This window comes from Chrysemys picta, unplaced genomic scaffold (genome assembly GCF_011386835.1).
Source record: "Chrysemys picta bellii isolate R12L10 unplaced genomic scaffold, ASM1138683v2 scaf602, whole genome shotgun sequence".
NCBI lineage: Eukaryota > Metazoa > Chordata > Testudines > Emydidae > Chrysemys > Chrysemys picta.
Window position 1 is genome coordinate 1 of NW_027053309.1, and position 12,014 is coordinate 12,014.

At 49.2% G+C, this 12,014-nt stretch overlaps 1 long non-coding RNA gene across 1 annotated transcript; it reads left to right on the plus strand.

Annotated features, from left to right (window-relative positions):
* The first annotated feature begins 5,007 nt into the window (after positions 1 to 5,007).
* Positions 5,008 to 8,783, plus strand: LOC135978996 (uncharacterized). The gene is made up of 2 exons (XR_010596329.1): positions 5,008 to 5,130; positions 6,625 to 8,783. It is a non-coding gene; the product is annotated as an uncharacterized LOC135978996 (long non-coding RNA).
* The last annotated feature ends 3,231 nt before the right edge of the window (positions 8,784 to 12,014 follow it).

Sequence of the window (12,014 nt, forward strand, 5' to 3'; positions counted from 1 at the left end):
CGCCAATCGGCCCCGAGTGTAGTTATAGCCCCTTTAGGCAGGAAGGCAAGAGGGAGATTCAGTGTCTGCAGCGGTAGGGGGCTTCCACAGAAATTTTATTATAGATACTGGGGCAGCAATTAGCATTATCCATGTTAAGGATCTTAGATCCTCTTCTCTGTCATCAGGGTGTACAAAAACACTTGCAACTTTTGCAAGAATCAGGTTGTTACCACCCTTCCTATACTCATTGAAGTTCAGATAGGTCACCTAAGAAAGGTTCAGACCTTTGTACTGATGAAATTAGCAGACCCAGGGAATTGCCTATTGGGAACTGATTTCCTATACAAATAAGGATGTGTTCTTGATTTGGTTAACCAATTGTTGTGTCTTACTGTAGAACAGGCAAAGGATGACTCAACAGTGCTCATACCTGAGTGTGGCATGGTATCTCCAGTGGAGGAGACTGAACCTGAGGGGTATGATTTAACCAAAATAGTGGCTAATCATGCAGACCAACCAGAGTTACAGGTGTTACTTCGCAAACATGCAGATGATTTTGTTAAATACAAGCATGATTGTGGATGTATGGCTGTCACTATTGTTGTAAAAGGAGGAGATATATCAACCCAAAGACAATATCTTTACCGAGAACTGGCAAACCCATATATGGAAAAGACTATCAAGTCTTTACTGACACAGGGAGTACTACGTAGATGTACTTCCACTGCCAATTCCCCTATTTGGCCTGTAAAGAAACCAAATGGTTCTTGGCATCTCACAATTGATTACAGATGCCTGAATCAGGCCACGACCACTTGTACCCCTACAGTGGCCAAGATGCAAAATTTAATCAAGTCCTTTGATCCAGAGGCTAAGTAGTTTACTGTCCTTGACATCAGTAACCGCTTTTGGACATTATCATTGGCCCACATTGTACAGTACCATTTTGCATTTAGTTTCCAGGGAGTCCAATATTCCTGGACACATTTACCCCAGGGGTATAAATCTGGACATGACTTATGAGGAGAGGCTGAGGGAACTGGGGTTATTTAGTCTGCAGAAGAGAAGAGTGATGGGGGATTTGATAGCAGCCTTCAACTGCCTGAAGGGGGGTTCCAAAGAGGATGGAGCTCAGCTGTTCTCAGTGGTGGTAGATGATAGAACAAGGAGCAATGGTCTCAAGTTGCAGTGGGGAGGTTTAGGTTGGATATTAGGAAACACTATTTCACTAGGAGTGTGGTGAAGCACTGGAATGGGTTACCTAGGGAGGTGGTGGAATCTCCATCCTTAGAGGTTTTTAAGGCCCAGCTTGACAAAGCCCTGGCTGGGATGATTTAGTTGGTGTTGGTTTTGCTTTGAGCAGGGGGTTGAACTAGATGACTCCTGAGGCCTCTTCCAACCCTAATCTTCTATGATTGCTCTACAGTACTTGTATGATGTGAACTGAAAAATACTATTTTTTTTGTTTATCATTTTTACGGTGCAAATATTTATAATCAAAAATAACATACTTTCTGATTTCAGTTACAACACAGAATACAATATATATGAAAATGTAGAAAAACATCCAAAATATTTAATACATTTCAATTGGTATTCTATTGTTTAACAGTATCAGAGGGGTAGCCGTGTTAGTCTGGATCTGTAGAAGCGACAAAGGGTCCTGTGGCACCTTATAGACTAACAGAGGTATTCGGGGTTTTTTGTTTTTTTTCCCCACTGCTTGCATTCGAAAAAGTGGGTATTCACCCATGAAAGCTTATGTTTCAATACCTCTGTTAGTCTATAAGGTATCACAGGACCCTTTGTCGCTTCTATTGTTTAACAGTGCAATTAAAAATGCGATTCATTGTGATTAATATTTAAGTTAATCACGTGAGTTACCTGCGATAACAGCCCTAGTCTATAGTTTTTAGTCTCAGTTTCTAGTCAGCGCTATTGGCCTTCTCCATATGGAAACCTTTTCAAAGGGTCTAAAATGCTTGGGAATCTTTCCTTTCCCCAATATTTGTCAGGCCCTGCTGCACCTCTGGCTTCGAGCCCGCAAATGGGCCCCAATACGTTAGGACAGGATGTCCTGCCAGCATTTCCAGCCCCACCAGAAGCAAGAAGCCACCCAGACTCTGAGAATAAAGCCAAGCAAAAAGAGTTTCAATAACTCACCCAAGGATAGCACAGTGAAGAGCTAGAAAGAAAGAACTGAAGACTCTCTTCTACATTCTCTTGCTAAAATCTTCCCAGTTTCTCTTGGATGCGGTGTCATGTTTTACTTTTTGAGTAATTAAACTGCTGTTATATTATCTCCCAAGGTGGCTGCATGTTAGTGGTTGGTAAAGGGATCTCTGCATACACTGTAAAATAATTTGACCTCTAAATACATCACAATTATCATTTGGCTGCACTGCATGGCTTCTTAACACACCATGGAGAGAGCAGAGATAGAGCTTAGATACCCCTGCTCCAAAAACTCCCACCAGATGGCCTAAAGGAAATTCGCCCTTGGCTAACAAGCAGCATGAAGCCTATGACACACCATCATTCTGGGGCTTCTGTTGTTTCTGATTCCACCATGCATTAATTTACATAGCAGAGCTGTGACATTCCCTACAGTCCATGCAGACCGGACAGCCTAATATTAACGAGTCTCCATAATTCCTTACATGGTGTTAATACAGACATTTCACAAGGATATTCATCACCAGAGTACCATTAGCTTTCAGAAAAGGCCTCACTCGGTGCACTCTTAGACCGTAGTATTGTATGCAAGCAGTTGATTTAATTGTTTATCACTCTTGCCTCAGCCCCTGAAAGGGGGAGGGATGTTAACAGATGGGTGGTGCCCAGAGAACCTCCGAGTGTGATGATTGGCTCCCCCTGTGGTGGGAGCACCTCCAGAACTGGCAACGGATCAGTGGGGCGCAGGTGACTGTGCTGGGCTGTCCCCTGACAGGGACTTTGGATGTAATTTGACTAATAAAGTTGTGGCCTGGTTAAAACCCAGACCATGTGTCCTTAGGATTCTTCTACGCAGTGAGTGCACCAACCCCTCTTTATGAGATGCAGCCTGCTTCCCCATTGCAGGTCAGTCCCATTCTGTGGGCAGGGACCCAGGCCTTCCTCCCCTTTTGGCTGCCTTTCTAGAGGAGACCTAACTCTGCTGCTGCTGCCATGGCATGGCTGATTAGCAGCCTGACTCATCGTTAGAAAAGAGACCTTAGTCAGCCAAGTGGGACTGCAAGAGAGCTCCCCTCTCAATACCACTTCTCAGAGAACCTGCTTCCGAGCTGATCAAAGTCTGTTTGATGGATAATGGAACAAGACATGGAATAACTTATTTGATCTATTTTAACCCTCTCTCTCAAGGATGCAGTCAGCAGTGGTTATATCTCTGGCCGGAAACTTGGTGCTCACACGCGACGTGAGATGATTTCAGTTTACACCCTCTTACTTGTTCATGAATTCAACATTACCCAGCAAGACCTCCGTTTGCTCTGAGGTCAAACCTCTCCTTATTTATTGAGGGCCAGGCACTTTCCAAACATTCTCTGCTCCAAGGAGCTCACAATCTAACCTTTAAACCCTAGGATGATTTCCCAGAGGAATATGGGCTCATTAAAGCAGGAGACTGAGTCAGAGAACCGAGTGACTTCTTGTAGCTGACCTTCCGCATGGGGTGAGGTGAGTGCCAGGAGCCTGGTCTGGCCCTCGGACCGTGGGCCAGCCAAAGCATGGCTGGAGTTATTTTCAATTGCTTATTTAATTTGGCAGGCTGCTACATTTTGGTTCTTCCAGGCCTGCTGGAAGCAATGGTGGGTACTCCATAACTCCTTGTAGCACCAGTGCCATCTTATCTTGCAGTATCCGAGTACGTACCTCATGCCTAAGGGCCAAATTCTGAAATCGGATGCTTGCATGTGGCCCCTATTATCTGCAAGAGGGAGACACATGAGCAATTCCAATAAGGTAGAATTTTGCCTTAACTGATTACATTGCTTCTAACATCTTTTTAATCATAAAGTCCCCATTGTTAGAGCGCACAGTTGTCAGTGCCTTAATGCTAAGCAGAAGAAGAATGTGGCATCCTTGTAAGTTCCCCCAAAGCAGGTATTTGTCTTTTCAGTGAACCACAGACAATTACTGTAGCAGAGTCTCCCTGGCCCCTCACCTAGGAGCCACAGGGACCTGCCAGTCACTTCCCGGGAGCCACCTTAAGTAAGCACTGCCTGGACCCTGCACCCCCTCCCATGCCCCAACCCCCGTCCCACCCTGAGCCCCTTCCCGCACCCCAAACCCCTCGGCCCCAGCCCAAACCAGAGCCTCCTGCACCCCAAACTCCTCATCCCCGGCCCCACCCCAGAGCCTGCACGTCAACCATCTGCCCCAGCCCTGAGCCCCCTCCTGCATGCAAACTCGCTCCCAGAGCCTGCACCCCTCCCGCACTCCGAACTCCTCAGCCCCAGCCCAGAGCCTGCATCCCCAGCCGGAGCCCTCATCCCCGCCCCAAACCCCTGCCCCAGCCCTGAACCCCCTCCTGCACCTCAAACTCTTCACCCACGGCCCCACCCAGGAACCCGCACCCACAGCCGGAGCCCTCACGTAGTACGGCCCTACAGACTGGGTGAAGGGCTGTCAGGCTGGAAAGCCAGAAAGGCGGAAGTTGCAGGAGTCAAGGCAGAAGATGATGATGGGCCTGGATGATGGTGTTAGTGACGTGGTAGAAAGAGACGGTCAGATCTCAGAAATGACATGGAGGAAAAAAGCAGCTAGTCTCTTGTGATAAATGAAGGGGGGTGTAGCTCCCTTTGATAGACAGCCAGCCAGCTAGCTGTAAAATCCCTCTTGGTCTGTTCTCTGCTTGCTTTGCCTGTAAAGGGTTAACAAGCCCACAGGTAAAAGAAAAGGAAGTGGGCTCATGACCAAAAGAGCCAATGGGAAGGCAAAAAGAAGAACAGGAGGACTTGTGGCACCTTAGAGACTAACAAATTTATTAGAGCATAAGCTTTCGTGGACTGGGAAGGCAGAACTGGGAAGGCAGAACTTTTTAAAATGGGAAAGAAACTTTCCCTTTTGTCTGTTGTTCTCTGGAGAAGCAGGGAAGCACGGAGCAGCAATGCTATAAGGGGGAATGCTGTGTATGTTTTGAACCAGGTATGAAAAATTATCTTCCATACCTAGAAGGAACCATTTGGAGAGGGAACATTTAGATAAATGCGATCAGGTTTATTCTTTATTTTGGCTTGTGGAGCTCCTCTGTGCTAACCCCAGATGCTTTTGTTTGCTTGTAACCCTTAAGCTGAACCCACAAGGAAGCTAGTTTGGGTGCTTAATTTTTGGAATTGCTCTTTTAAAATCTAGCAAAAGCCTAAGTTCCCGATGTATTTTCTTTCTTTTTGTTTTTAATAAATAATAAAACTGCACTGGGAGTGACAGAGTGGGGATTCAGCCTTGACATCGCTCATCTTCATTTTTTTTAAATAGCTCATTTTCTTTTTTTATGAATTGAACTGTGGAAAAGGTCACAACCCTGGCTGCTGTCTGGGTTTGCAGGTGTTTGGTGGTGTGCTAGGTTCAATAGGGGTGCTAGGGGTGCCAGAACGAGGGGTGCTAGGCCCGCCGCACCCCCTGGCTTGAAGTGGTTTCCATAGGGCGACTATGCCAGGTTGGGGAAGACGCTTAAGGAAATGGAGGCTCAGGTGATCTTCAGTGGGATTTTGCCTGTGCCTAGAGAAGGGCAGCAAAGGTGTGACAGGATTATGATGCTCAACAGATGGCTCAGGCAGTGGTGCTATGAGGAGGGCTTTGGGATGTATGGCCACTGGGAGGCATTCATGGACAGAGGACTGTTCTCTCGGGATGGACTTCACCTGATCAGGGAGGGAAATAGACTTCTAGGCATAGGCGGTGAGTTATATCTCCATGTGGTGCCCAGGCACCAGCAATATTCAGAGCCCAGGGGCCCAGCTCCACCAATATTTGGGGCCGGGTGTTCTCCCCCTCCCACCCCGGCCCCACCTGCCGCCCCCTCACGCCGGCCTCTCTAGCTGCCTCCCTGGAGCAGAGCATCCCTGGCTGCCTCTTCCGCCAGCTCCATGCTGCCTCCCTGCAGCAACTGCTCCCGTGGGGTCCTAGTGCCCCCCATCTCGACTGCCAGGGCAGACTGACTGAGCCTGCCCTTCCACCCTCCGACCCTTCCCTTTTCCGGCGGGACCCTCCACCAGCACAGCCCTTCCTCCCCCCCCCCCCGCCCGCAGTCACCACTCCTGCCCCATGCTGGGCAAGGGGCAGGAGGGAACATGGGGAGGAAGGGGGGTGATGTGGGTAATTATACGCTGTCAGCCTGACATCCATCCCAGGCAAGATGATGGAATATCTGCTATGGGATTATGTAAAACAAGTGGAAAACAGACGTGTCATAAGTGCGCTGAACTGAGTGTCATCAGAGCACCTGTTTGTTTTCTTTCCCCCTCCCTAGCCCCCAGGCACAAGGGCACAGAGTAGAATGCCCTGGGTACTGCTCATCCCGTGCAACTCCATTGGTAATCGGACTCTCCCTCGCCCAGAGTTCAAATCAGGGTAGCTTGTCCGTGATGCAGTGGGAGGTGTGGTCAAATGTTCGGCTGCATGTCTGTGTTCTTTCTGCAGGCTGTATTGACTGTGGCCGGACACCCCAGCAGGCTCCAATCAAACCAATAAATCCCAGACTTGGTTTGTAGCAAAGGCACTTGGTCAGGTTTCTTGTCAGCGTTGAGGAGAGAGCAGCCATTGGACTATACGCTGAGTAGCTGCAGATTGACAGCTGTGTGCCAGGTGCTTTGGGGAGATCCGTGCTGATGCGTGAGTGGCGGACGGGGAGAGATTTTCTGGAATGTGTGAAACTGACAGAGAAGATGCCACAGTAAAGGAAATAGGGGCATGAAGGTGCGGTGATCCTAGCAAGGTGGAAGAGCGGGAAATGAAGGTGCTTTAAGCAAAGAAATGACTGAACTATGTTGCAGTTTTGATTTTATTAGGAATTGCTCCTGGGAATGTTACGTATTGGTGGGAATATTCTGGACTGATGTTATAGGGACAATCCTGATAGTTGGGGCTTTGTCTAATATCGGCACCTGTTACCTCCCCCCCGCCCTGATCCGATCCGATTTTTCACACTTCCCGGCTGGTCGCCAGCTGCTGCTGGGAAGCTGCTGGGAGCCTTAAAGGCTGTTGGTGCTTCCCTGGGGTCCAAGCAGAGACTGTTGCTGCTGCCTATAAATCTGCAGTTGGATTTATCACCCTATCCCCGTGTGAGTCACTTGGGCAGCACTGAGCCCAGTCAGCCACATTCCTAACAGCTGAACAGAAGATCTCGTGGTCACAGGTCACGAAGGGCCCCTACAAAGTACATGTACCAACAAGACACTAATTTTACATTTGCTATATCAGGTCACGTGCCTGGGGAAATTCAGGTGTATTATCAGCATGGGCACCAATGACCCTGAGAATAGTGTTTTAACCAGTTACATTATATTTACCTCTTGGTTAATATAATTACTGTGTTGAATTGTGTGTGTTATTTCTTGGGAGCCTCCAAATATCTGGCAGGTAAGTGGGGGTTACACTGGTGTTAGAATTTCCCTCCTAAGCTGCCCTGATGATCCTGCCAGGAAGGGGCACAGGGGATGGAGGCACCGCCAAATAAACTCATACGGGAAGAAAATAAGGAAGTTAAACCCCACTGAGCTGAGGGCAGGATCCAGAAGAACCCAGGCCTGTCCATCAAAACCTATAAGGAGATCACCTCCTTTAGAGCTAACCAGGTGGATGGGGGGCACTGTGATGCTGTGGAATGTGGGAGGCACTTTATCATATTGTTGATACCAGTATTCTACAATTGCGATGAATTGTGCTAGATATGCCATGTGAGGTATTTGTGAAAATGTTATGATTTGCCAAGTATGATAATCTTATTTATATGTTTGTATCACCTTTGTAGTGCGAGTTATAGATACGTGGGGTATATCTGTGTTTCCAGACTTGTGCTGTGTTTCTGAGTGACACTGACACACAGACTGGCATCAGCACTGCCTGGCCTGTTCAATGGCCCATCAAGGGTCATCAGCTGTACAATGAACCCATTGAAAGGCCAGGGACTACGCCTTATGACTCAGCAGGACTTGTAGGGCCATGTCTATAGACAGGGGACTCTAAGGCTTTGTCTACACTCCCCAGCTTTTAGCAACACAACCCCGCCGCTAAAACTTTGGCAGTGTGAACTTTTTTTGTTGGCACTTTTGTCGACAAAAAATTTCCACCCCCTACGAGTGGGGTTATTGTTGTTGACAGGACCGAGCTCCTGCTGACAACGTGGCATTCATACTGCTGACTGGCAAAATGTTCGTCTTTTATAAAGGTTTTTTTTAAGCACCGGTGAACACCAAAACTTTTGTCGCTCACTTGGCAGTGTAGACAAGCCCTAAGGCTTTTCCAGGCCCATGTGTTGTTAGTTTGTAGTTGGGACACAGGAAGTACAAGCCACCTGGAAAAGGAATATAAAGGGCAGCTGCATCATCTCCATTTTGTCATTCCTGCTCCTTATCTCTGGAGTGACTTTTCTACAAGCCGAAGCTCTGAACAAAGGATTGAATGACCCATCCAAGCTGTGGATGTGATCCAGAGGGCCTTTCAAGCCAGTGAATTCCCCAGTACTGTTAAGAACTTGATATATGGACCTTGAAGTCGCTGCATGTATCTGAGTGCTTTATCATTTAACACTCTTGTCTTTCTTTTTTCCTTACAATAAACCTATCATTTTACACACTAAAGAATTGCCTGGCAGCGTGGTATTTTGGGTAAGATCCAACTTAATATTGACCTGGCACTGTGGATGACCCTTTGGGGTTACCAGAATATTTTGTATAACGAGCAGAGTTTTTAAATAACTTTCACTGTACTGGACCTAGGGGCTGATTGGGAGCCAGAAAACTGAAACACAATGTGATTTCTTTTTTCAGCTTCTCGATAACCAGTATGGGGGATGAGAAGCAGAGTTTATGACGGGTTGGTGAGTTTAACCTCAGTGTTAACCACCAGTTTTGCTCTCCCTTTTGCAGCCTGCCCTAACCTTGGCAACTGCAATACAATAATCCCTAGCACTTCTAGAGCATTGTTGGCTCCATTTTATTGATGGGGATAAAGGCACAAAGAGAGGAAAATGACTGATTTTCTGTGGAAGCAGCAGAAATGGGAACAGAATCCAGGAATCCTGGCTCCCGGCCCCCTGTTCTAATCAATAACAATTCTTTCCTAAAACTTTGTGGGTTACGCTGGCAAAACCCAGCAAATGATCCCCCTGCACTGGGTAAAGTCACTGAAGGAGTGGGGAACAGGTGGGGTAAAGTTGGGGTGAGGGGTGCCGTGTTTGTAGAACAGCCTCTAGTCCCAACCTGGCTCTGGGAGGACAGGCTTGTTTCTCTGCAGCTATAGCCAGCAGGGGGAGTGCCTAGCATTGTTTTTGTGCAGATCCTACACAAGCATTGGCTCATCTTGCACCTCCAAAGCACCGACTCCGGGACCACTCTCCTTTTCAGTTGGGGCAAGTGGAACCGAATCTGTTCCACTGAGCGGGGTGAGGAAGGGGAATTGGGGCAGCCCCACAGGGACCACACACACCCCCAGGGGATGCTACAGGAGGGAAGGGGTTATTCTGCTTAGCCAGAGTAAAGGTACAAACTCCCCTCCTGTACTGGATACCCGGGTCAGAGACAGCAGCAGAAGGAATGGGAACCCACAGCTGCATCTATATCTCACATAGGTTGGTCTACATTGTTTATGGCTCAGGTCTAGATGAAATGACTGTAAAGACTCTCAGTAGTTATCAATGATTCACTCTCACGCTGGGAAAACATTGCTAGTGGGGTCCTACAAGAGTCGGTCCTGGCTCTGACAGTTTTCACCATTTCATTCATGATTTAGATGCTCTAGTGGAGAGTGTACTTAGAAATGCTGCAGGCCCGAACAAGCTGGGAAGGGGGGCCAGCAGTTGTGAGGACAGGATTAGAATTCAAAACAATCTTGACGAATTGGAGAATTGGTCTGAAACCATCTTTGTTGAATTTATCTTGATTAGTGCAAATATTTCAGCCAGGAGGACAAAATGAAATACATTAAACAGCCTAGGTACCAATATTACAGAACAGGAGCTGGGGTTCCAGTGGACAACAAACTGAGTATGTGTAAACAATGTGAGGCTATTGTGAAAAAGGCAAATATCATTCTGCAGTGTATTAACAAAGGTGTCGTATGCAAGACAGGAGGTTAAAAAAATGGACATCTTTATTCTTGAGAAAGGAAGACTGTGAGGGGACCTGATAAGTTTTCCTATAAGTTAAGGGCTGTTAGGGAGAGGACTGAGATCAACTCTTCTCCAGCTGCACTGAAAATAGAAGAAGGGGGAAATCAGCATGCTTTGCAGTGATGGAGATTTAGGTGAGACCAGGGGTGGGAAAACTACGGCCTGCGGGACCGTCCTGCCTGGCCTCTGAGCTCCCAGCCAGGGAGGCTGCCCCTGGCCCCTCCCCTGCTCTCCCCCACAGCCATGCCACCGCCCGGGCAGCGCTCGGGGGGGCAGGGCTGCGCAGTCCAGCAGGGCAGTGCGCCTAGTTCCCTCCGGGCTGCTGCCCTGAGCGGCATGGTAAGGGTGCAGGGCTGTGAGCTTCTGCGGGGCAGTGTGTCTAGTTCCGGCGGGGCTGCAAGCTCCTGCTGCTCTGAGCGGCATGGTAAGGGGGCCAGGGCGTTGGATAAGGGGCAGGAGGTCCCGGGGGGCAGTCACGGGACAGAGAGCAGGGGGCGGTTGGATGGGGTGGAGGTTCTTGGAGGGGCGGTCAGGGGACGGGGAACGGGGGGTGTTGGATAGGCGTGGAGTCTCGGGGGGTCTGTCCGGGGGCAGGGGTGTGGATAAGGGGCGGGGCGGCCAGTGAGGGTTGGGTAGGGGGTGGGGTTCCGGGGGGGTGGTTAGGGGCAGGGAGGGTCTCTGGAGGTCAGGGGACAAGGAGCTGGGGGGGGGGTTGGATGGGTTGGGGATTCTGAGGTGGGCAGTCAGGGGGTGGGAAGTGGGAGGGGGGCAGCCAGGCTGATTGGGGAGGCACAGCCCTCCCTACCCGGCCCTCCATACAATTTTGCAACCTCGATGTGGCCCTCGGGACAAAAAGGTTGCCCACCCCTGGGTTAGACATTAAGAAAAACTTTCTATGAGGATAGCTAATCTGTGGAACAGGTTGCCGCAGACCCCCAGGCAAATGCGCTCTCAGCTTCCACAACCCATGGGAGGAACCGCTCTTTAATGTATTGACCATACTTGCTGCTTGGGGTTTAAGCCGTAGGCTCCTCCACCTCCCAGTACCACACCTCTCAGCCTTCAGCATGCCTTCCTCGCTGTGACCGCGCCGCAGTGAGTCTACTTGGACTGGACCCCTGGAGAAGGCTTCACACCCAAAAGAAGCAATGCAGCCCCCCCCGTCTCTGGACTGCATCGACTCCCAGCTGGTGCAAAACAGAAGGGCTTCTTGTACGTCTGAACCTAACACAGGAAGTTCTCAGGGGCCTTGAGCAAGAAATTCTCAGCACCGTCCTGCTGGGCTTGTCCCCACCCAGGTGGGCTCAGGCGGCTCCTTGTTCCCAGCCCAGCAGTGACTCCTCCTTCCTGTGGTCCCTCCTATATCCCCTCCAAGGCCCCGCCGCCATCCTGTCTTCTTTCCCAGGCAAACAGATCTCCAGGTGACTCTCTCTCTTCAGCTCTCTGTTCTCTCTGCTGCCCATAACTGGCTGGCTCCAAGTTGGGATGGGCCTTCAGGTCATCAGTTGCTAAGTTACAAAGTGTCCAGGCTATGGTCTGGGGTCCAGGCTGCTAGACTGGGTCACACCTGGTCCTCTGCAACAATAGACATCCCTCCTCCCACCTTAGTTAGACATGCAGCACATGGGGGAAACTGAGGCACACACAGTATACATACGCAACATTAGGAAAATATCCCACTTAGTCACATAGGTTACCTAGA